Source organism: Perognathus longimembris, chromosome 7 (assembly GCF_023159225.1).
Source record: "Perognathus longimembris pacificus isolate PPM17 chromosome 7, ASM2315922v1, whole genome shotgun sequence".
Classification (NCBI taxonomy): domain Eukaryota; kingdom Metazoa; phylum Chordata; class Mammalia; order Rodentia; family Heteromyidae; genus Perognathus; species Perognathus longimembris.
In genome coordinates, this window is record NC_063167.1 from 23216481 (window position 1) to 23232426 (window position 15946).

Below are 15946 nucleotides of genomic sequence, written 5' to 3' on the forward strand. Positions count from 1 at the left end.
AACCTTGTAGGTTGCCTGGTCAATGGCACCTTGTTATGTCAACAAGTAACAATGGTGAAACCCCTTCGTGCAATTAATACACACTGCAAAAAAGAAGGTAGGAAAGTAAAATAGGCTCTGTTTGGGGGAGGGGCGGCGGTGGTGGTGTTGGATTGGGTACCAGTGGGAGGAGGGAGGGCTAAGGAGGAGGGTGAATTGGAATAGTTGGTTTACATGAATGAAACAGAACAATGAAACCTTTTGAAATTGTTTTAAGAAAAAGAGGAATGGGATAAAGGAGACTGACTGAGGGAGTGAGGATATATGTAAGCCCTTTCCCTTGAATAATCAATGTATGCTAAATAAAATATAACAATGTATTTTCTCTCTCTCTTTCTGGGGCTTTGAACTCAGGGCCCAGTGTTCTTCCTTAGGTTTTTTTAATTCAAGACTGGCACTCTACCACTTGAACCATCCACTTCTGGCATTTATCTGGTTAATTGATAAGAGTTGAGTCTCACAGTCTTTTCTGCCCTGGCTGTCTTTGGACTGTAATCCTCAGATCTCAGCCTCCTGATTAGCTAGGTTTACAGATGTGAGCTACCAGTGCCCCGAGGCCCTGTGTTATTTATTCCTATTATCTATGAACTCTAGACTTTATGAGGCTGTGTGTGTGTGTGTGTGTGTGTGTGTGTGTGTGTGTGTGTGTGTATACAGTGGGCTGGTTAAGAGCACTTGCTGTTGAATTTGGAGCAAAACAGAGGGGTTAGACTCTGGCTTAAGTTTTGTGACCTTGAGTTTTGTGACCTCTGAGCCTTGTTTCTACAGCTGTAAAATGGGGCTTTCACCATTCCCTCCTGCCTCTGGGTTGTTAGGGGGATTCACTGAGATGATTAGGATGCTAAGAACTCAGGGTTTAGTTTATAGAAGGCAATTGATAAGAGGTAGCCATGGTATCCTATTATTGTTAGGAGACAGGATTTTCCTAGCAGTCTAGGAAGTACCAGTCCTTGAGGATGCCCCTTTAAATCAGCCACCCTGCCTGACTTATCTGTGCCACTTTAATCACCTAGAAAACAGTGAAGGGACCCAGATATTATGGGGAAGTCCTTGATTTATAATTACTGTGCTTCCCAGGCAGTAATTTCTCCTCCAGCAACTCTATCTTGGTTTTGTATGCTGGAATGGAGCTCTCCATTGTCAGAGCTGGAAACTTCAGTCTCAAATTAAATGCAAACAGATGGATCTCTCTCATCTGTGTTTTACTGCATCCCCACCGTCCTGGAGAGAGCAGGGAGCGAGGAGGAGGCATCTCGGGCCAGCCTCGCTAATGAGCAGGCTCATTTTCCCTGTCCTCCTTCTATACAGAGTGAAGAATTATTCTCCCATTTGGCAAGCCAGTATCAATATTTCCAGAGTTCTCTGGTAGCTTCCATGAGGCAGGAGGAGGACTGGGGTGTAGGGCCTCTCTCTCCCATGCAGAGTGGCCCAGAGAGAAGTTAGAGCCAAGATTTCCAGGGGGACAAGCCCTCAGACACACACTCCTTTCACATGTCCTCTGAGCAGACAGATGGAGGCTCAGACAGAGCCAAGGGCGGTGACCAAGTCCACAGGACAAAGATGGGCCTGAAACAAGATTTCCTGGCTGCATGCTCCATGCTTTCCTATGAAACTGGGATTTTTTTTTCTTTCTGAACCTTAAGAAGTTGTACAGTCTTTCAGGAAGTAAAATCTAGTGTGGAATATTAAAAGAGATGAAGTAGAGATATTCTACTCTGTGGTCAGCAGAGGTGGTAGTGGTGAACCCTGTATAGTGACCCCTTGACCTTAGAACCCTTCCTTCCTTCCTTCTTTCCTGCTTTCTTTTTGAGTGGTATTACTATTTGAACTCAGAGCTTTGTTCTTGCGCTAGGAAGGTGCTGTGCCACTTGAACAATCACTCTAGCCTTATTTTTGCTCTAGTTTTTTTTTTTTTGGATGGTGTCTTGCTTTTTGCACAGGGGAGGAAGGGCTGTACCATAATGCTCCTACTTATTTTTCCTCCATGGCTGGGGTGACAAGCACCCTTTATATGGTTCAGCATTTTCTCTTGAGATGATGGGGTCTTGTGAGTTATTTTTCTAGGGCTAGCCTTGACCTGAGATACACCTGATTTCTACTTCCTGAGTAATCTACCAGTCTTCAGCTTTTTCTTTTTTTACAGACAAGGTCTCACTAGAAAGCCCAGACTGTCTCAAAAATCTTTTTTGATACTGGGGCTCGAACCCAGGACATTGCACTTGTTAGGCAAGCACTTTGCCAGTGAGCTACATCCCAGCCCTCAAAATTCTTTTTTTTTTTGGCCAGTCCTGGGCCTTGGACTCAGGGCCTGAGCACTGTCCCTGGCTTCCTTTTGCTCAAGGCTAGCACTCTGCCACTTGAGCCACAGCGCCACTTCTGGCCGTTTTCTGTATATGTGGTGCTGGGGAATCGAACCCAGGGCCTCATGTATACGAGGCAAGCTCTCTTGCCACTAGGCCGTATCCCCAGCCCCCCAGCCCTCAAAATTCTTGATACACCTGCCTTAGTCCTGAGATGACAGAAGCGAACCACATTGCCCACACGTCTTACGTTTCAACATCTTCATTTGGAGAGGAAAAGTCAGAGGTTTGACTCTTAATTAGTAATTAACAAGCCAGAAACTTGGGAGACTGCTTAGTTGATTTTCCTTCTACTGTGGACATCAATTAAGAAGGGACAGAGAACCTGCCCTCCACTTTCAGGAAGAATCATCCAGGCCTCTGAACAGATTGAACTCTGCTTCCTACAGTGCCTCCAGTGAAATGTGCTCAGTTTCCCCTGGAGAGCTGTGGAAGTCACTCTGTGAGGAACCACTCCTCTATTTATCTATCTATCTATCTATCTATCTATCTATCTATCTATCTATCTATCTATCTATCATTAAGCAGTCCTGAAGCTTGAACTCAGGGCTTTGCATTTACTAGCAAGGAAGCAGTCTATCCCTGTGCCAATCTACCCCTCCAGCCCCCACCTCAACCCCTCTGGATCCCTGGGCTGTTGGGAGCAGCTCTCTGAGTCCATTTGTTCAATTGATTGCTCCAAGCCGTATACTATAAGCTGAGCTTCCTCACCTCTAAGACATGACTTGGGGTGTTGGAAGATTTAATGAGGTCAAGGGCATGAAGGTGACTGATAAAGTTCCTGGTAGAAGTACTTTACATTTGTTGGTCCTTAACTTCATGTGTTCATTTTTTATTCAACAAACGTTGATGTGAAACCCTGTAACCTGGCTGGTTGCCAAGGATACAAACCGACTGAGGGGATGTGGGTGGGGCAGGGATGGGTTGCAGGGGAAGCTTGGCCCTCGCTGTTCATATCTGTGTGTAGGTGATGCTCTCCACGACTTGCCCCCCTTTCTCCTCAGAGCAAAATAGGACTGGTTTTTCAATTTTTTTTAAAAACAAAAGCTGTTATTTTTATAAAGTCACAATAATGAGTTCAGAATTGTTTTCATAGCCCTGAGAGTCCCATGATCACACCCATTTTGCTGCTAAAACAATGGAGACAAGGGGGCTACATAATATTCCCAATGCCACTGAGCTTATGTGAATTCTAATATATGATGATCTAAATGGTTTCAAAGAGGGTGGGGTCCTGGTGTTTTCCTTTAACCCTCTCTACCACACAATCCTAACATAGATGGATGTTCAAATACTATGTAGTCAGGTAAGTATCTGTTATTCCATAGACCAGTAGATTTGATCAATGTTTCTCAGCTAACCTGAGGCAGAGGTGGTCTTTAAACTGGCCTCTGAGTTCAAAGCCTAGTTCTTGGCTTCATCAGGCAATACAGAGCATCATTTTGGCCACGTAATAGGATTCTGATGGTCTTTCAGAGCAAAAACATACCCTAGTGAGCAAGCTGTTTCTCTTCTTGTGGTGGGTCTAGGCTGGATTGGGCTCTCCTAAAGGGATACTAAACAGAACTCCCTTGAGGGAAGAAATGACTCACTTTGGGGCTTCTGAGCAGTACCCAGTTCAGACCTAGCTCAGAACTTTCCCAAGTTACAGAACACACAATTAAGGGCTTGCTAATAAGCCATCCTTCTTGTCCCACAGTGAGGGAGCTACGGCCTCCCTCTCCCCCGCCCCCTCCTCCTCTGGGAGGGGATCAATGCCTTATCTCAGCCAGGCCTGTGTGCAGGGGATGGAGGGAAAATGAATGTACTTAATTAAGACGCAGAGGAGCGGAAAGGGAACGCTGTGTCCTCCCAGGCTCCTGATAACTCCCTTCTGAAGGCAGCCACATCCAGAGTCCACTGAGAGGGATCTGCTGTGTGTGTGTGTATGTGTGTGTGTGTGTGTGTGTGTGTGTGTGATCAGCCCCTCTTCAGGGAGCTAGGGCAAGGGGCTAAGGACGAAAGGCTGTACAGGGGCCGGGTTACAGCTTACCCCATGGGAAATGCCCCGATCTTTATTGCCTCCTCCCCCCAACTCCTAGCCAAGCAAGCCTGCCCTGGCTTGGCCTTGGCAGCAAGGACTTTGCCTGAAGCACCCTCCAGGGCCTGAATTTCAAGTTCTTTCAGAGAAGACCAGCTTTCTTGACTCCATTCCCCTGGTGACTGTAAACACTTGTAGATTGAAGCTCCTCCTATACACTTCAGGAAAGTAGGGCCCATGCCTCCCATTGTCCCAGAGGAAGCATCTAGACAGTGCTTGCGTAACCCCCAGGGAAGACCAGTGACCACCTGTACTACATGTCCTCTGTGGGCTTGGATGACACCTGGACAGTTCTTGTACCATCCGTCCAGAACAATGTTGAGCCATCAGCTTTCACAAGTCCAGTGGCCTCCAGCCTGTGTGGAGATCCTGGCCTGGGCTTTTCCAGATGTGGCTCTGGTATTCTCCACACCCAGCTCCAAGACAGCAGGTCGCATCTTCTTTGCACTATGATCTTGACAGTCCTGTCCTCAGGGAGAGGACAGCTGGGGAGAGACCTCCAGAGGATCCTGGGCCTAGGAAGAGTGTTGAATCCATTCAGGGAGTTTACATTCAGTCTCTGGATGATCGTTTTTGAAGGGCTCAGGAGCAACTGGATAAATAGTCTTTCGTTGAAAAGTCATAGGTGTGCTCAGAATAGGACTGAGGACCCATTCCCCTCCTCAGTGGTCCCCACATAGATCGGTCCCAGTTCCCACAGCATTGGCTAGTTGGATCATGTTTCTTGTGTTGGGTTTTTGTCACTCTCAGTTTATTCTCTCCAGCTCCCATTCCTGTTCCTTGGGAAACATCCTCAAATAAGCTAGTTGCTTGCATACACTTGTTTCAGACTTTTCCTTCATAAGGGGTGGGGCATAAGCTACAACTATTTCTTTCAATATAGACTATATCTGCTTCTTTTGTCCAGAGTGTGCCATTTCTATGCTATTATTCTTGTAGCTTTGATTCCTGTGTCTAGCTGTGATTGTATAGTTTTCTCACAGCAATGGCTCCTGATTTGCCTTGGAGTACCTTCTGTAGAAAAGGGAAGGACTGTAAAATATTCAGTTGATTTAGGTGGCAAAGGGAACATCTTTTGGCCTGGTTGCTGTCTGCGAGTCTCTTGCCTGTTACTCTTAACAACTTTTCTCTCTGATTGATTTAGTTTCTATTTGCAAGTATAACCACCACCTGTGTCTCCTCATGATTGGATTTTTCTTGTCTGTTTCCTCTGTCACGGCTGCCCAGGAACCTTAAACCCTGAGGTTCCATCATTAAGAAATTTAGAGAAGAAGTTTTTGGTTTTCTTCTCTTTGTGGCACTAGGGATCGAAAGACTGAACTCAGGGCCTTGTGCATGTGCAAGCTGTTTTGCTGAGCTACATCTCCATCTCCAGCTATCTTAAGTCATTTAGCTGACTTAGCCTTAAACAGATCACACACACACACACACACACACACACACACACACACACACACACACACACACCCCTATTATTTCTGGTTTCTAACTGACATCATCTATCTTAATCTGCTTCGAACTCTGCCATTGATACGTAGTTGACCTATGCTTTTGTTATTGTTGTTAGCAGAGCTCAATAGGTTGCGATTGAGTAATGCCTAAAGAGATTTCTAGTTAACTGGGTCATGGACAGAATGATTGTGGTCCTTGTGTTTGTCTCCCAGAGAGGGTCATATCTCAAGGATGTTAGGTTGGGCCAGAAGAAAAGAGGAGAACCTTCTTTCCCATCTTGTCCTTCTGCTGAAGAGTGCCTTAGGACCATAGAAAAGCACTTCCTTGTTGGGTTCATGTGATCATGGGGGCTGCATTCCTCATCTTGGTGGGAGTGGTAGGAAAGATAAAGAGGTCATGGTTGTCAAGACCCTGTGGAAGGCACAGGGGAAAGAAGCCAAGTAGTCATAGTCAGTAGAAGAGACTTTCATAGGTGTGTCCAGCTGGCTCTCCAGCCCAGGGGGTTAGTGCTTTTGTGAATGTTCCAGAATCTCCCATTAGGCATTCCTTGTTGGTCTCCTAAATGTCTTAGGCCCTAGATAAGGTCCTGAGTTTGTGACTCTCATATTCCATCTCCTGAGCTACAGAGAGAATGGCAGTGCACAGAGCTTGCTCCCCTTTCTTCTATCTTCAGCCCATGGGCAGTGGGGCACATATTCACGGAACTCTAAGCAGAAGAACCCCCGGACTGAAGATCTGAGACCCACCTCCTCTGCTTTTTGTAAAGGGCTAACATGGAAGGCTGTTCTCTACATCCTGTTCCATGTCTTTTGGTAGAGACCAGTGCTTCAAATATCCACATATGACTGCATTTCCCAGACTTCTTTGCAGTTAGGTTGGGGCCATGTGACTGGTTTTAGCCAATGAGATGTGGGAAGAACTGATGTAAATCACTCAGAATGACTCTTGAAAACATACTAGGAAGATGTCTAGCCTACGCCTCCACGTTATGTGGCAGTAATGGAGCCTACAACTTGAGGATGGCAGCATTGCATAACAGAGAGACTTGGAGCCCCGAGTCGCCATTGGAGGAGAGCCACTTGGCCCACTGGAGTAGACAAAGTTTCAGCCCCAGGGACGTTTGCCCCCCTGGTGCTATGTTGTGTTACATTACAGTGCAAAGGAGATTTTGCAGCGTGAATGAAGACCATTCATCAAGCACCTTAGGTAGAGAGATTATCCTAGATTATCTGGTAAATCCAGTGTGATCATACCTCCCGAAGAGGAGGGGAGAGGTTGGCAGATTTGGGGAAACCAGCGAGATTCCAAGTGTGAGGATTTCATGTCCTCACTGTTGCTGACTTTGCAGGTGGCAAAGGCTGTGAGGAAGGAATGGGAACAGCCTCCAGAAGCTGAACATGCTCCCGGGCCAACCACCGCCAAGGACACGAGGCTCCACTCCGGTAAGGTGCTAACAGCCCGAGTCAGCTTGGAAGCTACTCTCCCTAGAGCTTTCTGATAAGGGCCCCGGTGGCAAGCTCCTTGACTTTAGCCTTGTGGGGTCCTAAGTTGAGCATACAGCCAAAACTCAGCCTCAACACTTCACCTATTATGAAATAATAAATTGGCTTTATCTTAAAAGACACTTGATTTTGTAGTAACTCGTAATGGCAGCCACAGGATGCTAAAGTACCCACATAGGACTTTGTATGCAAAAGAAAAAAATACCCTTTAAGCTACTGAGATTTCAGAGCCTGCCTGTTGCAGCAGCTGATGATGCGCAGGCTGACGAATGTAGGACCTCTTTGCCACCAGTGTACAGAGACCCTCCGTTTCCCCTCCCCCAACTCTACCTAGAGGCAAAATGGAGAAAAGATTAGGTTCTAAGGCTGCCTATTAGGTCTCCTGAGGAGTTGACTTTCTCAACAGGTGGGAAGTATCAGTCCACGTTTCCTTTACTGTAACAAAATGCTGAAGGCTGAGTACATTATAACAAAAAGGTTCACGTAGCTCACATTTGGAGAGACTGTAAGTCCTAACGGGACTGTGCTGACTCTAGTAAGGGCCCTTGTGGCCCTATCATGGGCAAGGGGTATCACGATGACAGTATGAATCAGAAGGGTGCAACCACATGGCCATATAGGAAGCCAGAGAATGCAGAGTGGCTAGCTTTGCTAGTCTCTGTCTTTTGGAGACTAAGTGGGATTCCATAAGAATTACCTTAATTTCTTTCAATAGCACCACTTTCCCCCCATGACCTAAATTCCTTGCTCTAGGCCTCACTTAAGATACCAGCCCCTCAACACCGCCACACTGAGAACCAAGCTTTCAACACAGAGGCCTTTGGGTGACAAATTCTAGCAGGTGCCGCCATCCCCCACTCACTAGAAGTGAGGCCAACATCTCCCGAGTCCTGGCAAGCAGAAATGTGTCCCCCAAAGAGAAATCTAGAGGGAAAATAGGTGGGACTTGAAGATCACATAGCCAAATATTGGCAGAGCTGAGGCTAGAACCCAGGCCTCCTGACGCCTAGATCTGGGCTCTTTGCTTAAGCTGCGGTGGGTGGGCATGAGATGTGTGCCTCACGCACATTGGTGCCACGCGCCTGCCGTGTCGAGTGTCGATTCCTATTCCAGCACTCCCCGAATCTCCAGGGTTAATGCTCCGCTCAGGAGGCTGAGAAGTGCTGCCTCTCCACGTTGGTAATTGAAATCAATTTCTCAGCCTTATCTTTAGGAAACCTATATAGTCTCGACTGTAATCTGAAAGCTCGAGCTCGTGCAACTTTTAAATGAAAACCCCTCTGTGAAAGGGGGGAGAGGAAGAAAGGAGCAAGTGGTGTGCCTTCCCACAATTGCTCAAGGAGCCCGCGAGTGTGGTGGGGGAGGGGTCCCTCTTTTTATTATTATTATTTTTTTCTATTCTGGGTATTTGGCTCTGAGAATGTGTATGAGGATACAGACGTGTGCCTGCATGTGAAGATGTGAGCGTGTGATGGCAGAGTGTGTCAGTGGGTATGTGACAGAGTAGTGTGTGTGTGCGTGTGTGTGTATGTGTGTGACTTTTTGTGTTGTTCTAAGCCTGTGTGAGTGTGGGGATGAGGGAAATGGGTGAGAGAGTGTGATGAGCGTAAATATGTGTGTACAGGTGCGTGGAGTAAATTCACAGGCTTGTAAATATGTTTGCGATCAGAGCATCGATGCATATTTATGTGTCTCACAGGCAATTCTCCAGGGCCCCGGAGCAGTTCTCTTTAATGCTTTGAGTGGTCTTACTGATTTGCCACCTCCCCCCTCAGACACTTCTTTTGCCTCCAGCCTTTTCTGGGTACCCAGAGAGCAGACCTTTGCACAGGAACCTCTCTACCATGGGGTGGAGCCTGGCTTGGCTCCATCCGCAGGCTCCATCCCCAGAGAGGTGGATTCACAACAGCCTCTCCCACAGCCTCAAGGGAGGCTAGTGCCTAGCAGATGCATGCTTCCCGTGGAAGGTATTTCCAGATGCAGAGGCCCATGCAGATGAGGGAAGCCCCCTCTACCCCCACACTTACCTCAACAGAGGGGTCCCTGCCTCCTGAAGCCTCATGGATTTCTCATTTGAAGTCAATCAGCCTTGAAATCCCTGCCCGTGCCTGCATGGTAATTGGAGGACAAGTGATCAATGCCAGGCTCTCAGCTGCCCAGGTGGGGGTTGCAGACACCCAGGCCTCCCTTCCCCCAACATCCCCCCACCCAGGAGAAGACCGGAAGTGGGAGCAAGACTCAGGATTAAGCAGGCCTGGCTCAGAGCAGCCTCAACTCACTGGAGAATCCCCTTGAACACTTCTGCCCAGGGTGATGGGGAGATAGATGGAGGATAGCTGTGACAGTAGAAACATTATTTTCAGGCTGAGGACAAAGAGGAGTCTGGTGATGGTTGGGGGGATGGTGGAAGTTCTGTATGAAGCCTTGGGGAGATGGGGCTAGACAGCAGGAGCGAGTATAACCAGTGTTGGGTCTGGGACAAACTAGCATCAGCCATAGAGTGTCTGAGACTGGTGCCTCTGTTCTCCCAGAGTAGTTCCATTCCCAGCAAGGACACTGGGCACTGATGGAGTAAGCACAGGGTGTTAGTGTAGGGGTGGTGATGGCAGTGGTGCATTTAGTCACCATGGCAGTGCTGAGAAGGAGAATTGTGGCGCTGGGAGCATTAGGCTGTTGTCAGACAGATCAAGCCTAGAATGGTTGGCCAACGTGGAGGCATTTTGAGCCAGGTGGATTGCCTGTAGTAAGACATTGTGGGGGTTCAGTGACTAAAGCTAAGCACTGAGTCACCAGGTCCATGGGCAGGGGTTGCTGCAGGCACCCTGGGGACATGAAAGTCTGTGAAGGCCAAGCTCGGATCCTAGAGACACTGGGGAATGCAGGGTGGGTGAGCTAGTGAAGATCACCATGTGTGGCTCAGGAACAAGAAGTTTCTGAAGCAGGTGGGGGGACAAAGATGGCAGCCAGAGTCTTGTCACCGTGCATAGAGACCTAAAGAACAGAGCCCAGAGAAATGGATGAGAGTCTTACCATGCACAGAGACCTAAAGAACAGAGCCCAGAGAAATGGATGAGAGGTGGGGGAGAGAGAAAGAGATCAAAAGAGGTAAGAATGTCATACATGTGTGCATTCACGCAGGAGGACAGGGTGACCCTGAGGGGACCCCGATTCCCTCAGAGAGCCTGCCAGGATGCAGACACAGGCACACACTGACAAGGAGTCACAATCTTACAGTGAAATGGGCACAACACACACACACACACACACACACACACACACACACATACACACACCCCAAAGGCATGTGCAGAGCCAAGGTAAGAAGGCAGCACACTATTCCAGGTAGCTGGCTGTCTGAATTGGGTCTCCCAGGCCAGCAGACAGCTGCTCCTTCAGGCTTCCAGCTGGACTGGAGAAAGCCGGTCTCCAGCACAGATTGGGCAGGCAGGATATCATCATTTCTGGGTGCTGAATGGGGGCTCAGAGGCCCAGTGGATGTCGATCCCTGCCCAACTGGGAAAACCTTGTGGTGCTTTTGGAGATTTGCTGGGGAGGGGTTTGAAGGAGGGAGGAAGGGAGGCATAGGGCTGCTGTGGGCCTATCCATGGTAAGCCGGCTGCTGCCACTCCATGCATGGCCCTGGGATCTGCTATCCCGCCATCCTTCCCATACACCCCTGGAAGAGTCTCTCAGGCACCAACTCCTGAGCTTTCCAGAGGCCAGTTAGCTGGGAAACAAGGGCCCCTGGTGATCCCAGACAAACCTCAATGCTCATGCACCTTGCGGGGGTGCAGTGTCAGGCTGAGGGTGACTCTGTAAATCAGAGCACTTTGGTGCATAAAATCTGAAAACACGAGTCTATGAATTGTAATCGAGCATGACAAAATCTCATCAACAGAAGTAAATATGAAACTGGAGATGACGGGGCACACAGCTGTATCTGCCCACCCCACCCTGGCTCTGTGCTTGCAGCTCCACACCCAGGCCCCTCCCTTCTCTGTATATACCAACTTAGCTCCAAGTACCTGGGATGGCTCAGCTCAGCCCTTGCCTCCTCCCCTTCGCTGGCTATTTCCCAGGGGGCCCCGGATGATCTCTACTCCTCCCCCTAGTGCCTTCACTGTCCATTCAGTCACTCCACTCAACTGCTGCCTGGAGCCAGTAAGAGAGACCCTATTTGGGTCTGTGATGAGAGCGATTCCCATGCTACTGTCTTGCTGCCTTCTCAGAGCCTTTGCTATGCTGATCTATATTACAATTCTAAGAGGGCAGAGGAGCAGCCAGGGTTGCAAGTTAATTTGGCCACTGACAACTTTGTAGCCCTGGTTCAGGTTGTCCTCAGCATCTCTTGGCTTCATCCTATTTATTTTGCATGATGTTGGGATAAGGCCATCACCTAAGTACAAGGCTGTTTAGGTTCCCAGCAGGCCCCCTGGTTTGTGAGGCAAGGCAGGTGAGGCAGGGCTGTCCCAGCCTTCTGATGTTTTTGGAAAGAGCAGCGATTTTGTAATCTCATAGCACGTTGGGGATGGGACCTGAAGCGGTGATGGCTCCCTTCAGGGAGCAGAAGATTTGTCCTTAGACACACTGGACCTGCTCAGAGTGAGTCATAGGTTATGTGTATGTGTGCATGTGTGTGCACAGATGTGAGTGTGTGCATGCACACGGGAGTGTTTATGTACATGTGTGTACATGTTGTGAGTGTGCAGGTGTACACGTGTGAGAGAGGGAGGGCAATCATTTGATACCCTAAAATACAGAGCAGAGCTGGGCACTAGTGGCTCATGCCTGTAACCCTAGCTACTCAGTAGGCTGAGATCGAGGATCATGGTTCTAAGCACAGGCAGGAAAGTCTGTGAGCCTCTTATCTCCAATTAACAACCAGATAATTGGAAGTGAGGCTGTGGCTCAAAGTAGTAGAGCACTAGGCTTGAGTGCTCAGGGACAGTACCCAGACCCTGAGTTCAAGTCCTGTGATGACCACCACCACCACCACCACCAATAAATAGACAGAGCAGATGCTGCTTGGGAGAAGAGTGCAAAACCCACCCTGGAAAATTCCTCATCCAGGAGAGAGCTGAAATGTTCACACTGAAAAGACCCTCACTGACAGAGGAAGAGATTTAGGACCTCAGGGAGCTACAATCTCCATTTTATGAACTGCAATTCCTCTGTGAAGAAAACGCCCACAGAAAATCAAGCTCAAGGACATATGCATGCATATCCATGCATATGCACCCTGCCTACAACCATAGAGAGAAACATATGTGTGTGCATGTGAAAAAATATATATCTCCTCTTCCTAAGTGTTTGTGGAACCTGTGAATAGGGGGACATAGCCTTCCTGTGACTAAGTTTTATATATATTTGGCAAAGGTGATATAATTTTTCAGAGATAATCAAGATTCCTTATCTCTTGCCATTGAGTTTATCAAAATGGAGATCTCTCTGGCTGGACATGTCTTACTCAGGTGAGCCTTTTAAGGGAAGAGTCCGGGGCTGGAAGTATGGGCATGAAGTTTCAAGTTCACACCCCAAGGCTCCCAAAACAAAATAAAAAGCCCAATTAAAAAAACAAAAACAGAGCATCTAGAGAATGAGATTTTCCTGCTAGCCTTGAATAAGCATACTACTATGAGCTTTCCAGCTGCATGGAAACTTGGTCTGCCAACACCACATGGACTTGAAAGCGGACCCCAGCGCTCCAATTAGACTCAAGTTTGGCTAACATGTCCATCGCAGTCTGTGAGGTCCTAAGCAGAGGGCCAGTCGGGTTGTGTTGGACTTGGGACCCATGGGAAGTGTGAGATAACGGAATGCTGTGTTGAGCTGTTTTGATGATGGTGATTTTCTGAGCAGCCATAAGGAACTACTGCACAGACATCACATGTAACATAGGTCACGAATAGGACCAAAGATGCCCATGTGTATATAGATGCAGCACATGCAGGCATACAAACATCTATAACTTCATTTACATGTATACCACACCCACACATGTAAGTAGATAAACAGGCATGTAAAACGCATTTTTAGATATGCATGCATACATGTGTAGGCATCAGTGTGTATGGATTTTTTATGAACACATGTGCATACATAACAACAGTGGTGACAGACATTTCTTGAATGGTTTCTACGTGCCGGGCACGAGTAGGACCATTGTGCATATTAACCCACTTAATCAGCAACCACACAGATGTGAGCACATGTGACCTTCATGTCACATGTTGCCCTGCATTACAGGGGACAAAGTGAAGGGCCTCTCAGGGAGGTTTTAGGGACCATTTTACACCTGACCCAAGCCTGGGCAGGTAAGGGTCCCAAAGCCACCCACATGCAGACTTCAGTCTTTCCGCTAGGTGGCACTAGACTGGCAGATGTCGGTTTGATGGGCAGCAAACTCCCTTGGAGGTTGGTGGTGGCGGAGGTGGTGGGGTTCAGAGCTCTCATCCCTGGTGAGAGAGAGCAGACAGATTAGAACAAATGCCGCTGGCTGTGAAAGTCCCATTCTCCATCTGCTCCCTGCCTTTTTTTTTCTAGCCCCAGGCTCCTTAGCACTATTGGTGCCCATTCCAACCAGGAGCCAAGCCACAGGTGACAGTGCGCACACACATGAGTATGAAAAAGGTACTGTTATTCTTAACACAAATGAGGAAATGGAAGCACAAAGACGTGAGGTGGCTTGCCAAACTTGCACAGCTGGCAAGCAACGAGAGAGCAAAGGTTCTCTACTTCCATTTTGGAGTCATGGAAACTGTAAGCAAGCTGAATCCCAAGGGTCCCTGGACAAGCCTGGCCTTGAACTTGGAACCCAAGCCCAGGGCAGAGTTTTTGTAGGGTGCAGCCAGATGGAGGCCAAGGCTGCCACCAAATTGGGGGTTGTGACAGGGACAGAAAGAACTTTTCTCTGCCTGAATTAGGGGTCCCCTCCCTACAATGTGGGGTTCAGGAAACAACATTCTGGCCAAGCAAACCTCTCTCTAGAGTTTTTTACATGGATTTCATATAAAGGCATAAAAGGTAGGGCTAGTTCCCAGCTGATGCCAGCTGCGAGTGAGTCTATAGACTCAGACGTTGGAATGGGCCTTTTACAAGATACACAACCCATTCTACACTCAATTGCGTCCCATAAATCAGGTTAACCTTTTCAGCGAGGCTCGGAGAAAATTAATTACTCATATCAGAGCACATGACCTTTCTCCAGGGCAGGATGAGGCAAACTGCTCCAGACCGCTGGGCTCCCTGTTCTCCACAGCGTGGCTTCCCAGTCTTTAGGAACCCGCCCAGGCCCACCCAGTCAGCCAGGGACACAATTATTGATATGTTTTTGGGGTGAGGCTGCTCAGGGTCCCTCCAGAGACTGAGTCCTCATCGCTGGCCCATCAGATGCAGGTGGCAGAGAGGAAGCCCTGACTTTGCCAGGCAGAGGGAGAGAGGGAAAGAGGTGGGGTCTGTGTTCTGTCCTGGGGGGCCTCTATCTAGAAATCCAAGAGAACCCTCACAGGAATCCAGATGGCAGTAGCTTTCCCATTCAGGGAGCCCCCTCCTCCCAGGCTTACCTTACACACTGACACCATCCAACTTGCTACCTCACACTCATCTAATGGACCATTCGACCACCCACCCAAGCAACAATGCAAGCAAACATCAGTCCGTCCAGTAGACAACCATGCAAGCAATCGGTACTGGCTTGAAATTTGTACTCTGTGCAGCCCTGGAAAGAGTGGGAGAAAGAGGACACAGGTGCCGCCCCCTAGAGGCTTAGAGCTCAGCTGGGAATAGACACCTTGATGTAGAGAACATCCAGAACTATTGAGTGTGGGGAGACTCTGGATTAATGTCAGAATAGTTTTATTCTTGTCGGGTTAGGTTAGCTTTTGTCTTTTCAGTACCTAGAGTTGTCAGCGGCTGGTAACAGATCATTCCATCCCTTATGGTGCCTTGAACACCGTTCCAACCGCATACCATGTCCTGGGAGTGAAAACGCGGCATGGAGGTAGAGAGCTTTGCCATTACAGCTGAACAGATTTTCAACTTGAATCCTGGCTCTTTACTGGCTGGGGGCGGGGGGTGTGTGTCCTTGGACAAGTTGCATAAATTTCAGGGTTCCTTTTGTTGTCCTAGAAAATAATAAAGGCTATCATAGACCTACCTTTCTAGGCAGCAGTGAGAATTCAATAAGATAATGCCTGGGGAGGACTCAGCACTGGGGTGGACTCAGCACAGTGCCTGGCCCTTAGTTAGGTGCCCATTAAATGTCAGTTATACTAATTTAGGGTTATCAGCTGCCATTAAGACCTTGGCAGACCAGTGAGCCCAGTTCCTAACCCATGGTCTTTGCAGTGAATACTTTTGAGGGTGTGTTGACAGTGTGCAAACAACCAGTTTGCTTCTTCAGACCCACACTGGTATGACTGTGAGCAGGATGGAGTCCCTCACTGTCTAGGTTCCATGTAAGCAAAGGGCATTTGGTGGCTGCGTTTAAGAATGTAGGAATCCCTCCTTCCCAT